Here is an 11,323-nt window from a genome sequence, read left to right as displayed (position 1 = left end):
CAAATAATTTGAAAAACGCAAAAAAAACAGAAATGTGCTACAAAACAGAGTTTTCGTTTAGCCAGTCCTGTGAAAGGGGGCTCGTTTTCACACTTGCAACAATTGTCTAGGATAGATAGGACAGGCATGATGCAAAGTGTGAAAGGGAGAGGGGCACAGGTAACTTACACCCTTTTCAAGTGGTCTGAGTTTCTCAGAAGTGTACTGAACCCCAGACCGACCGGAGCCTTGAAGCAGCAGGAGTATATTGTATTTACCAGACAGCCCAAGAGCTCTAGAAACAGCAGAATCTACCCTCCAAGACTCTACACAAGAACGAAAAGGAGTCAGAATAGCCTAGCCCTTTTCCATGTCACCCTACCCCACAGCACTGCCACCAACCCCACCACAATAACCTTGAAAACCATAGCCTCTTTCCCCAAAACACTGCCATCATCCGTTCCCACAAAACACTGGCCCTTTCTGCTTGCCCTAAAGCTACTCCCCCACACTGCAACCTACCCTCAAAACACTACATGGCTACACTGTCTGCTTCCTCCATAACACTGCCCTCTATCCTGCCACCCCCTCCCAAACTGACCCCTACCGTACCAATGTCCCTATTGCCAAACACTCCCCTCTAACCTCACCATTGCATCCTGAAAACACTGGACCTCCAGCACCAAAACACTAGTGAGATAAAGCTGGATGAGAAGGGGTGAGTGGGAGCCACCAAAGAAAGACCAGAGGGCTCAACCAGTTGGTTATTTTTAAGCAGTGAACGGGGAACTGGCGCGTTTGGTGGGCCCCTTAAGAATAATATTGGCCCACTGGACCCGGTGTTCCACTACATTTGAATCTTGCCTTGTCCCAGGTCCCACCACATCCCCCATGGGAGCTGGACCCCTGCATTAATATACTGCCCCCTCTCAGGGGCCATCATGCTGGTTTGCCCATGCCCCCTTCGATTTCCTTGCCTAGGGCACCCACAGTCCTTGGCGAAGATAAGGAAGAACGGACAAGCTGTAGGAGTGGAGGAGACAGGTGCACACTGCTGCAGCATGCCAGTATAACCTACCTGATCTTCTTTTTGGTGCTCCGTTCTCCAACGTACAGTCTGTTCCCTCCTCTGGCTGCAGAAGTGTCCAGGCTGCAGCCAGGAAGGTCCTTCGGTCCGGCGGCAGGTGGTGGAGTCCGAAGCCCTTCAGATGAATGCAAAACAGCAGGCAGGCCGGTGTGGAGTAAATAAACAAAGAACACATCACTTGCCTGCTGCTGAGACTCCTCCTTTTATTGGCCCATTAGCGAGCGCTGGATCAATGCAAGGACGAGGTAGCATTCACTGGCATTTTAATTAAAAGTGCAGACGTGTTACAAAACTGGCAATTTTGTTTTGTACATCGCTAAATCCTGAAGGGTCTGAATGGCAATGCTCCCCAATATAATCATGCCCTGTGGGATACAGTGGCCCAAACTCTGCCGGGGAACACAAGCTATTCAGGATAGATGTGTTGCAGCAAAGTTTGTACTATGTTGTGACTTGGACATAAAGAAAAACAATTGATATATATAGATCACAATGGAGTTCTATATGGTTCAGTATTCCTAGACCAGCCGGCCAGGGAATATTTATTGGTTCAATAAGTTTAAGATCTCAAGAGTACAGCAATTAACCCAAGAAATAAGGGTTAAATTGGGACACAGTCCTGTGCCATGCAAGGAGGAGAAGGTAAGAGAATAAAGGTAAGAGAGGAAGAATTATCAGGCAAACAGAGTGAGCTTGCAGGTCACTGATATTAGTTATACATTAGCAGTGTATCCTGGAGTCATTCATACAAACAATAGTATTGAGGAAGTACATGTATGAATTACTCTATGGTCGACGTTTCGATCCCCAGCTCAGGTATCACGGGATCATCATCAGGACAAGAAAATAGTTTTGCCTGAACAAAGTTATTTACAACACCCAGTCGGTTGTTTGAAGAGGGATTAACTTCAGATGGGAAGGTCCTTTCTGGGTACCACACGCGATTCGTTCTCAGTGGGTGAACCGCTCCTTGGGATGCGGTTGGGTTGAGGATTCTGTTTGGGCGCTGGTTTTAATATAAGAGTGAAGCCCAACCTTTTGGATTGCGAGATAATGCAACACAAAAATAGCGGGTCTTGCAATTGGTCAGTCAGGGACATCTGATCCCATGCGCTTATCTTGCGTCGTTGGTGAGAGTTAATGGTGATTTATAGAAGTCCGTTTCAGTAACTGTGACTGCAATATGGTAAAAATGGTCGGAGCACAAGTTTTCTCGCTAGCCTCGGTAGCCTACGAGGCAGGATCGCCGTCCTCCAGCGTCTTAGAAGATCGCCGTGTGAGGGGGTGCGGCCAGACGAATAACTGGTCCGCGTTGGGAGCAAACAAGTCTCCGAAGGCGCCGGTCACTGGAGCTGCTCTCACTGGAACGCGTTCCATATTGCAGTCACAGTTACTGAAACGGACTTCTATAAATCACCATTACCTCTCACCAACGACGCAAGATAAGCGCATGGGATCAGATGTCCCTGACTGACCAATTGCAAGACCCGCTATTTTCGTGTTGCATTATCTCACAATCCAAAAGGTTGGGCTTCACTCTTATATTAAAACCAGCGCCCAAACAGAATCCTCAACCCAACCGCATCCCAAGGAGCGGTTCACCCGCTGAGAACGAATCGCGTGTGGTACCCAGAAAGGACCTTCCCATCTGAAGTTAATCCCTCTTCAAACAACCGACTGGGTGTTGTTAATAACTTTGTTCAGGCAAAACTATTTTCTTGTCCTGATGATGATCCCGTGATACCTGAGCTGGGGATCGAAACGTCGACCATAGAGTAATTCATACATGTACTTCCTCAATACTATTATTTGTATGAATGACTCCAGGATACACTGCTAATGTATAACTAATATCAGTGACCTGCAAGCTCACTCGGTTTGCCTGATAATTCTTCCTCTCTTACCTTTATTCTCTTACCTTCTCCTCCTTGCATGGCACAGGACTGTGTCCCAATTTAACCCTTATTTCTTGGGTTAATTGCTGTACTCTTGAGATCTTAAACTTATTGAACCAATAAATATTCCCTGGCCGGCTGGTCTAGGAATACTGAACCATATAGAACTCTATTGTGATCTATATATATCAATTGTTTTCCTCATTCTTGTATGCTCAGGACCGCTTGTTGTTTTGATAAATACTTGTCACCCATGGTCCAGAGCGATCTAATGGGTTCCCCTTGTCCCTTCTTGGTGACTTGGACATAAGCTATTCGATGGCTCTCGCCTTTTAAGCAAGAAAGTGGACTGGGCCCCAGACAGATTCCTTGGGTCTGTCTGCTTTCGTCACGCAATTTCATCACAAATCTTGTCCCCTTTTGGCTACCGTAGAGTTTTTCAACACTGCCAGCGTCAGACCCTGCTGCAAGCCCAGCAGGTCTTCCAGTTCTTTCATGGCCATGGCACACAAAGGCAAAGGCCAGGGCATTATGCCACTGAGTGACCTGCTGCTACAGCTGGCACAGCCGCAAAACCTCTTTGTGTCCTTCCAGACACTCACTCACCCTATTGTAGGCAGTATCCAACATTTTCTCCAGTGAATTAGATTGTGCCAGTGGCAGACCCCGCTCTCTATTCCACCCAGACTTAACAGTGCCGACGGATGTATCGCTTCAGGGATGGGAAGGCCATATGGGAGACAGAGACTAGGGAACCCTCGTCCCCTGCAGAGACCCAACTCCAAATCAAGCTGTTGGAGTTGCGAGCATTTCACTTGGTGGTGAAGGTCTTCCGGCCCACCATCACAGGAGGCCTGGTGCAGCTTCTCACAGACAAGACAGTCAATAGCGATGGTCTCATCAGGAAGCGTCACACTTGAACTTGTTTGACAGCGAGCCGAGGAATCACTGGCTGCAGTTTGGTCCGACGAACGGGCGCTGGAACTGCTAGTTGAATTTGACTTCCTCCCAGGTACGCTGCCCCGAGATACAGAAGAATCCTTACTCGGTTGTATTGAATATAGTGTGAGAAGCATATGGGAGAGACAGCGATATACCGTCCTGATGAGACCATGGTAATTAACTGGAACGGTCAAAACATTGACTATACAGGGACAATTTCACATAAATTAAGTCTTTCAAGATTCGCCTTTGCTTAACTTGTATTGTACAAAAGTAGTTTACAGCCCTGTTTTTGGGTACAACATGTGGAGCGGAACTGTTTTATCATCGTATCACTTTCATCTTGAGCACTGCACAGTCATCACTCAACGATTTTATATATAAACTTGCTGCTGAGAATACAATATGAATTTTTGGAAATGAAAAGGTCTCATCTGAATTCTAATCATGATATAAATGGTGAATTCATATCTGGCCAGGGCCTGCATATGTGATACAACAAACCTGTGAGATAATTAAGTCACAGACCCTTGTACTTGTTCACAGTGCACATAGGAAGTGCTTATATGGGTCTCCGCTTGTCACTTCTGGAGCAGAATGATGTTGACACTGAGGTGCAGGATGTCTCCTACTGCGTTAAGCAAGATTGCTTTAAAGTTTGAGGATCCAGTCTGGCGTGTGGGAAATATTCAGAAGGTGAGGAATCTGCAGGTAAAGTAGTATCCACCAGAAAGAGCGTTACCGAAGGCAAGTAAGGATGAGTTACTTACCTGTAATCCCAGTTCTCATCCAGGGGATACTCATCAAAGTCATAATCTATGAATAATCCCTGCCTATGTGCGGCATCCCGGAGCATATAGAAAAAACATATAAAAATGTATATATAAAAATGTATGTATGTATTACAGTAGTGGATGAACTGAATTTTGTAAACGAGGACCGGAGATATCTACTGCGCCCCGGCAATCCTCAACAACAAGCGGGCAGCGCCCAAATAGGGCAAGGCACACCAGGAGGCGCAAATGCAAATAAAGGTACAAGACAAAACTATGCAAGGAGAAATTGGAGACGATGACCTAGTCTACTGAAAATACTGTGGTGAATTTGACTGATGAAACTTTATCGAAGGCTGAAGAACAACTTTTGTCTCTAGGTTTAACATTTTGCCCCAAGAACAATTTCTCGTACTATCAAACATGCATTGATGTGTTTAAATTCATTCGCAAGATCAAGCGAATCAAACATTTTCAGTTACATCCTATGCCTCCAGCTCCAGCACTAAGCAAGCGGGCTCCAGGCAAATCCATCACAGGATTACAAGTCCGTCATCTGGGGGGACTCCAAACGATGCTTGACATTGCCCATGAGAAATCTTCGCAGGACAATCCTACTGTCAGCCAAGTCACCACTGTAAATAAAACTACTCCTACACCCTTTCGGGCTAAATCCACGTTTTTTCCAATCATGCAAAAAGATGCCATTGATGTTTTCAGCGACAGGGTGATAACGGAATTGAAGATCTTGAATAAAGACACTTTGGGATGTAAGAGACAGCTGGATTACAATAATCAACAATATCACACATTGATTAAAAAACTGCAATCGAAACCCAATATTATTGTGAAAAATTCCGATAAGGGTGGGAATACCGTTCTATGGGCCAAGGATGCCTATGTGCAAGAAGCCGAAAAACAACTTTTTAATCAATCATGCTATTTGAAATACACCAAATTTGAAATGTGTAAAAGCGAAGAAAAAACTAGGAAATTCATCCATCTTTGCCAAAGAAATGGGCTCATTTCTAGAGAAGAAGAAAAATTTCTCAGTGTAGAATTTCCTGTTACACCTTTGTTCTATCTTCTCCCGAAGATTCATAAGTGTATTATTCCAGTACCTGGTCGTCCTATTATTTCTGCGCAAGGCAACATGAACGAGAATATTTCTAAATATGTTGACTTTTTCCTTCAACCCCACATGAACTCATTGCCAACATATTTAAAAGATACAACAGACTTTTTGCTGAAAGTTGAACAAATTAAATGGTGCCCCAACTATTGTTTTATTGTGATGGATATAGAGTCACTTTATACAAGCATACACCATCAACAAGGGATGGAAGCCACTAGATATTTTCTAGATCAAAGGGATGCTGTTTTTCGTGATCACAATATGATGCTCCTCCAGATGATTGAGATTTGTCTATCCAATAACTTTTTCCAGTTTCAAAATGTAATTTACCACCAGCAGCGAGGCGTGGTGATGGGTTCGTGCTTCTCCCCCAGCTATTCGAGTTTACATGTTGGCTGGTGGGAGGAGCGCGAGCTCAGAACGACGCACGCGCATTGGGCTCAATACTTGATACATTACTGGAGGTTTATTGACGATGTGTTTATTGTTTGGAGTGGTTCGCAGGAACAGGCTTTAACTTTTGTCAATGATGCACTTTTATCAAAGTGGAGAAGTGTGGCTCAGTGGTTAGAGGCGGCAGACCCGGAAGCTGAGATCGGCCGTGGACCAGGGTTCGATTCCCCGCCTCAGTGGGTCTTGGGCTCAAAATTCCACGGACTCGATAATTCTCGCTCTGGTGCCTACTCGACTCACGGGGTCACACTCTGCGACTCTGGGCAATAGCTTGCTTAATCTCCACGACGGCCCCTCGCGGTGGAATGCCTGGCTTTCACCTTGTGGACACCCTGCCGTATCTCACAGGGGAATACCAGGACAGGTTCCCTAAGCAAGCGCTTAGATACCGGGTTGGTGATTTTCGCTATATAAATACATGTACATTTACATTTACATTTAAACCAAAACGATTGTAATCTCAAATTCACAGCCACTATCACTACTGATTCAGCTGAATTTTTGGATGTTTCGCTCTTTATTAAAGAAGGGCAACTCCATACTAGATTACACCGCAAAATGACAGCCAGTAACTCCATATTACATGCCCGGAGTTCCCATCCTGCCCATACAATTCAAAGCATTCCTTATGGCAAATTCATTCGTATTAAACAAATTTGCAGTGACGAGACATCTCAAGCTACCTGCTTCAATGAGTCTTATCGTAGATTCTTGGCACGTGGCTACAGTTCCAAAATTCTTGACCAGGCTTTATCTAAAGCCAATGATAAATCAAGATCAGAACTATTAAAACCTAAAACGCCAATCACAACTGACTCTACTATAATTGGTCCCATACGTTTGATTACAACTTTCTGCAATCAAGAAAGAAAAATCAGACGCATCCTTTATTCTGAATGGCCGATTATCCTCACTGATAACATCTTAGGACCTATTTTACCAAAATTACCAAATATCACTTTCCGGCGTGCTCCATCCATGAAAGACGCACTAGATAGATCTATGACAGAAAATGCTTTAAAACCTCCTTGGCTGTTGAAGTTGTTTTTTTTTTTTAAATGTACTCCGTGCCAGGCTTGCACATTCGCTAAAAATGGCACATACTACCAATCGGCCTTTAGTGAAAAAAGAATACCAATCCGGGAGTATCTAACTTATCGTTCTGAATTTGTGATCTATAAACTTAGATGCACATGCAATTTAGAATACATTGGGAGTACGAAACTCCCAGTAAATAAACGTATTCTCCAGCACATTCGTGCCATTGTTAATTCAGACAATAACTACCCTGTGGCACGCCATTTTCGAGCAGTGCATACAACCAGCTGAAAGATCTTGAGTACACAGTTCTAGGTTCTGTCCCTAACCCAACCAGGGGAGGGGACCGTGAGAGATTACTTAGACAGAAAGAGACACAATTCATTTTATTACTAGACACTAGAGTCCCTAATGGATTGAACATTAATGAAGGTCTTAGTAATTTTCTATAGTCTTTTCTGATTTTGTTGCATGCTTTTGATGCTAATTTGTGTGTTTGCTATGTTATAAGTTGGATTGGATCTGATGTTCGTGAACATTTTCTAGAGCAACATGTTTCACAATTCAGCGGCTGCTGTATTATTGATGAATCAAGTAACAAACAAAAATGTTTTGTTTACTGTATTGAATTAAGTATTAGGTTATCTACAGAGTACCACTGCCAAACTGTTTAAGTGCCCTGTTTTAATAACCATTTGAAATAATTATTTTTTTCGGTTGATTTTTTGTTTTTATTTTGTTGTATGCAGATGATCTTTTTAGATTTATTGCGCCTGTTTACATCGTTTTGACTATATGATGCAGGTAGTCAGGATGATGTAAAAGGAGGAACAGGGAGAGAAGAGGGGAAAAGAAATAATCGTTTCTTTTTTTCCACTTGGAGAAAATGAATTTAAACCCTGATAGTGGAATTGTGGACACACTTTAAGATCTGAACATCACGGTCTTTGTTTTTCATGTTTGCTGTGATTTATTGACCCACATTGAAGTTTGATTTATTATCAGGAATTCATCAATCATAAATGAATTTTGGGCACTTGCCATAACTTCTGTTTTTGAATATGATGGATGTAATATCCTTAACAATGTACTATTTCAAATGTTTGGGTTACACAGCACCAATTTCATTGTTTTGTGTGTCACTGATGTTATTATTTAGTTATCTGCATATGATTGTTTTACATATTATTTGCACTTTATAAAAATTTAACCTTTCAGCCTATTTTTTAAGCTGATAGGCTTTTATTACATATATAAGGCACAACCTACGGTGGCGCGTCATGTGATCAAGCTCTGCTTGTCAGAGCGAAACGCGTCATGGAGGGCAGCTGCCCGTAATTGCATTGAATAAAGAATGATGACTGCTTGCACTCTATAGTGTTTGATGGCCTGTTATTGAGCATCCTGCATTTTCTTGGGGAAGAGGTCTTCACATGTTTTTGCCGCCTGGGATTCAGCGGCTCAGGATTTCTTTGGAATATATATCACTTTTCACATTTGTCCAATATATATATATCGAAGCAAAGATTCCCTCAGCCAGAAGAAAGGAGCAGAGACGGCATGACGCGTTTCGGCAAAAGTGCCGTAATCATATGCCTAATCACCTCGGTAGTCTGCACCACTTTTCAAATGTTCCATCTCACTCCCATTGATGGGAGTCCAGCTATGTCGGAAATTGCGTAGGTTCTTCATCGCAGCCTCTCTCTCAAGACTACGGTTCCCAGTTGGCACCATCTCGGCCTACAAGGTAAGATTCCCTCGACATCTTTAAAACCCAAAGTGAGTGCTGGGGAGTCTTTGACAAAGTGTGAATGGGTGCAGATTAAAATTAATGTCCTGATGTTTGCTGCTGCACAAATACTTCTCCTTGGTCCCCAGACGCCTAAACCACATATTGCCCAAGTCCTGCAGTGCCGGAGACTCCGATACAGTGATCCGGGCGGTCTCTCCATGTAATCAAATCAAATCAAAATAAGCTTTATTCGATTATCACAAGGATATCATAAAAGCATACAATACATATATCAATAAAAGATTAACAGTTTGTAAAAAGTTAAAAAGCAAATGTGAACCCAAAAAAAGAAACATAAGTTCAGGAAGCGAGGGGGTTAACATTTTCCTTTAAAACAATGTTTTTATAAAAAAGAAAAAGCAATGAGTAATAACGCAAATTCATATGTCCCATCGTAATGAATTCCTAAATTTTAACAGCAATTTTAAGAAATTTCCCATGATGAGTATCACATCCCAATTCTCCAGTTGTTTTAAGCGGTCAAAAGCTTCTTTACAGGACCGCAGACCCCAGAGCTTCAATAATGGTCTCAATAAGGATTTTCTAGGAGCTAGGTAATATTTACAAAACAATATGGGATGGATGTTGGATTGAGGTGAAATGTCATCGCATGGGCAAGTGGGCAAATTTCGGGACCAGTCATTGCAGGAGGGGAAAGTAATAAGCCGGAAGAAGGAGCCCAGTCTAAGTCTGGAGAGGAGCATTCTTGTAAAACAGGTAATGTCAGAAGAAAGGTATAGTTGTAATCCTTGTGACAAGGTAATCCTTTGGTAATCCAATACAGTTTTGTTAGTTTTTTGGATAAAACATCTTTTCGCTTCTAAGTGATCCATAAGGAGCTTTCTCAAGGCTTTCCTGGTAATGTGCTCCAAACTCAAAGGGTCAGTGAAAAAGTCTGGGCTGCCAATCTCAAAGCAAAATCTTTTAACGTATGACAGCCATTTTATGTGTTTAGCCCCTTCTAGTTTTTGACTGTCCGTGATTATTTCTCGGTTAAAAGATGTCTCTATGGTGGTCCAAATCTTGTGCCATAGGAGGACGGGCTCAGACTTAATTACATCAGAGATAAACGGTAGCCCCAGCTCTATATGGATCATATAAGTAGATGTTGACTTCGGCATCCCTAGCAGGTACCTTAAGAACTGGTTTTCAACTTTCTGGATGGATGTTATAGTGTCAATCCCCCAAAGGCCAGCCCCATAAATTGCTGTCGATACACATTTGGCTTTGTAGATGGTGATAAGCTGCTTGACTGGTCTCCCCCCTATTTTGCTAGCAAAATCTCGCAGTGCCCCAATCGCTCTAATGAAGGCAAGCTTCCTGGCTTTTACAGCAGACTGCCAGGTCACCTTTCTATGAAAGTAGATACCCAGATAAGGAAATTGCTCTACGGTATCTATTTTCTGTCCTTCAATAAATATCGGACATGGAATTTTCTTAAAGCCTTTACTACATGCCAGAGAAAAGGTCTTACCGATGTTTACTTTCAGACCCTTTTCTCGCATGAAGTGAGTGAATTTGGTGACAGCCCTTTGCAGCCCCAACCTTGTTTGAGACAATATAGCCGCATCATCGGCATATAACAAGATTGGGACGGGATGACCCTCCACCTTAGGGTAGTCACATTCCCCAGACCGCATATGGTCACCAACAGCATTTATATAAACAGAGAAAAGCAGGGGGGGCAAGTATGCACCCCTGCCTCACTCCTCTGGCGATGGTGAATCTAGGGGAACATTCCCCTCTCTGTCCATACCGCACCCTGGCCCCCGCATCTCTATACAGGTCCATAGTAAAATTAAGAATGGATAAGTTCATCCCCAGATGCTTAAGAACACTCCAAAGCTGATCATGGTTGACACAGTCGAAAGCAGAGCTCAAATCTATAAATGTGACAAAAAGGTTGCCCTTTTTTACCTCCACGTATTTTGACATTAAAAAATATAGATTCAAACTCTGCTCGACTGTGCCCCTACCAGTACGAAAGCCACATTGGAGTTTGGAAAGTACATCCGCCTCCTCTGTCCAACTGTGGATGCGTTTTAGGATGATACGTCCCGCGACCTTCATTAGCGCATCCAACAGGGAGATAGGCCGGTAACAGGATGGTGCATGCCTATCTCCTTTTTTGTATATGGGTACCACAATGGCCTCTGCCCAAGTTGGAATTTGCCCATAAGCATTTGCACAGTTCAAGGATGAAGTTAACAGGGCCCAGAAGTCTATTTC

The sequence above is a fragment of the Lissotriton vulgaris genome, chromosome 11 (assembly GCF_964263255.1).
Source record: "Lissotriton vulgaris chromosome 11, aLisVul1.2, whole genome shotgun sequence".
NCBI classification, from domain to species: Eukaryota; Metazoa; Chordata; class Amphibia; order Caudata; family Salamandridae; genus Lissotriton; species Lissotriton vulgaris.
Note: the sequence above shows the minus strand (reverse complement) of the source record.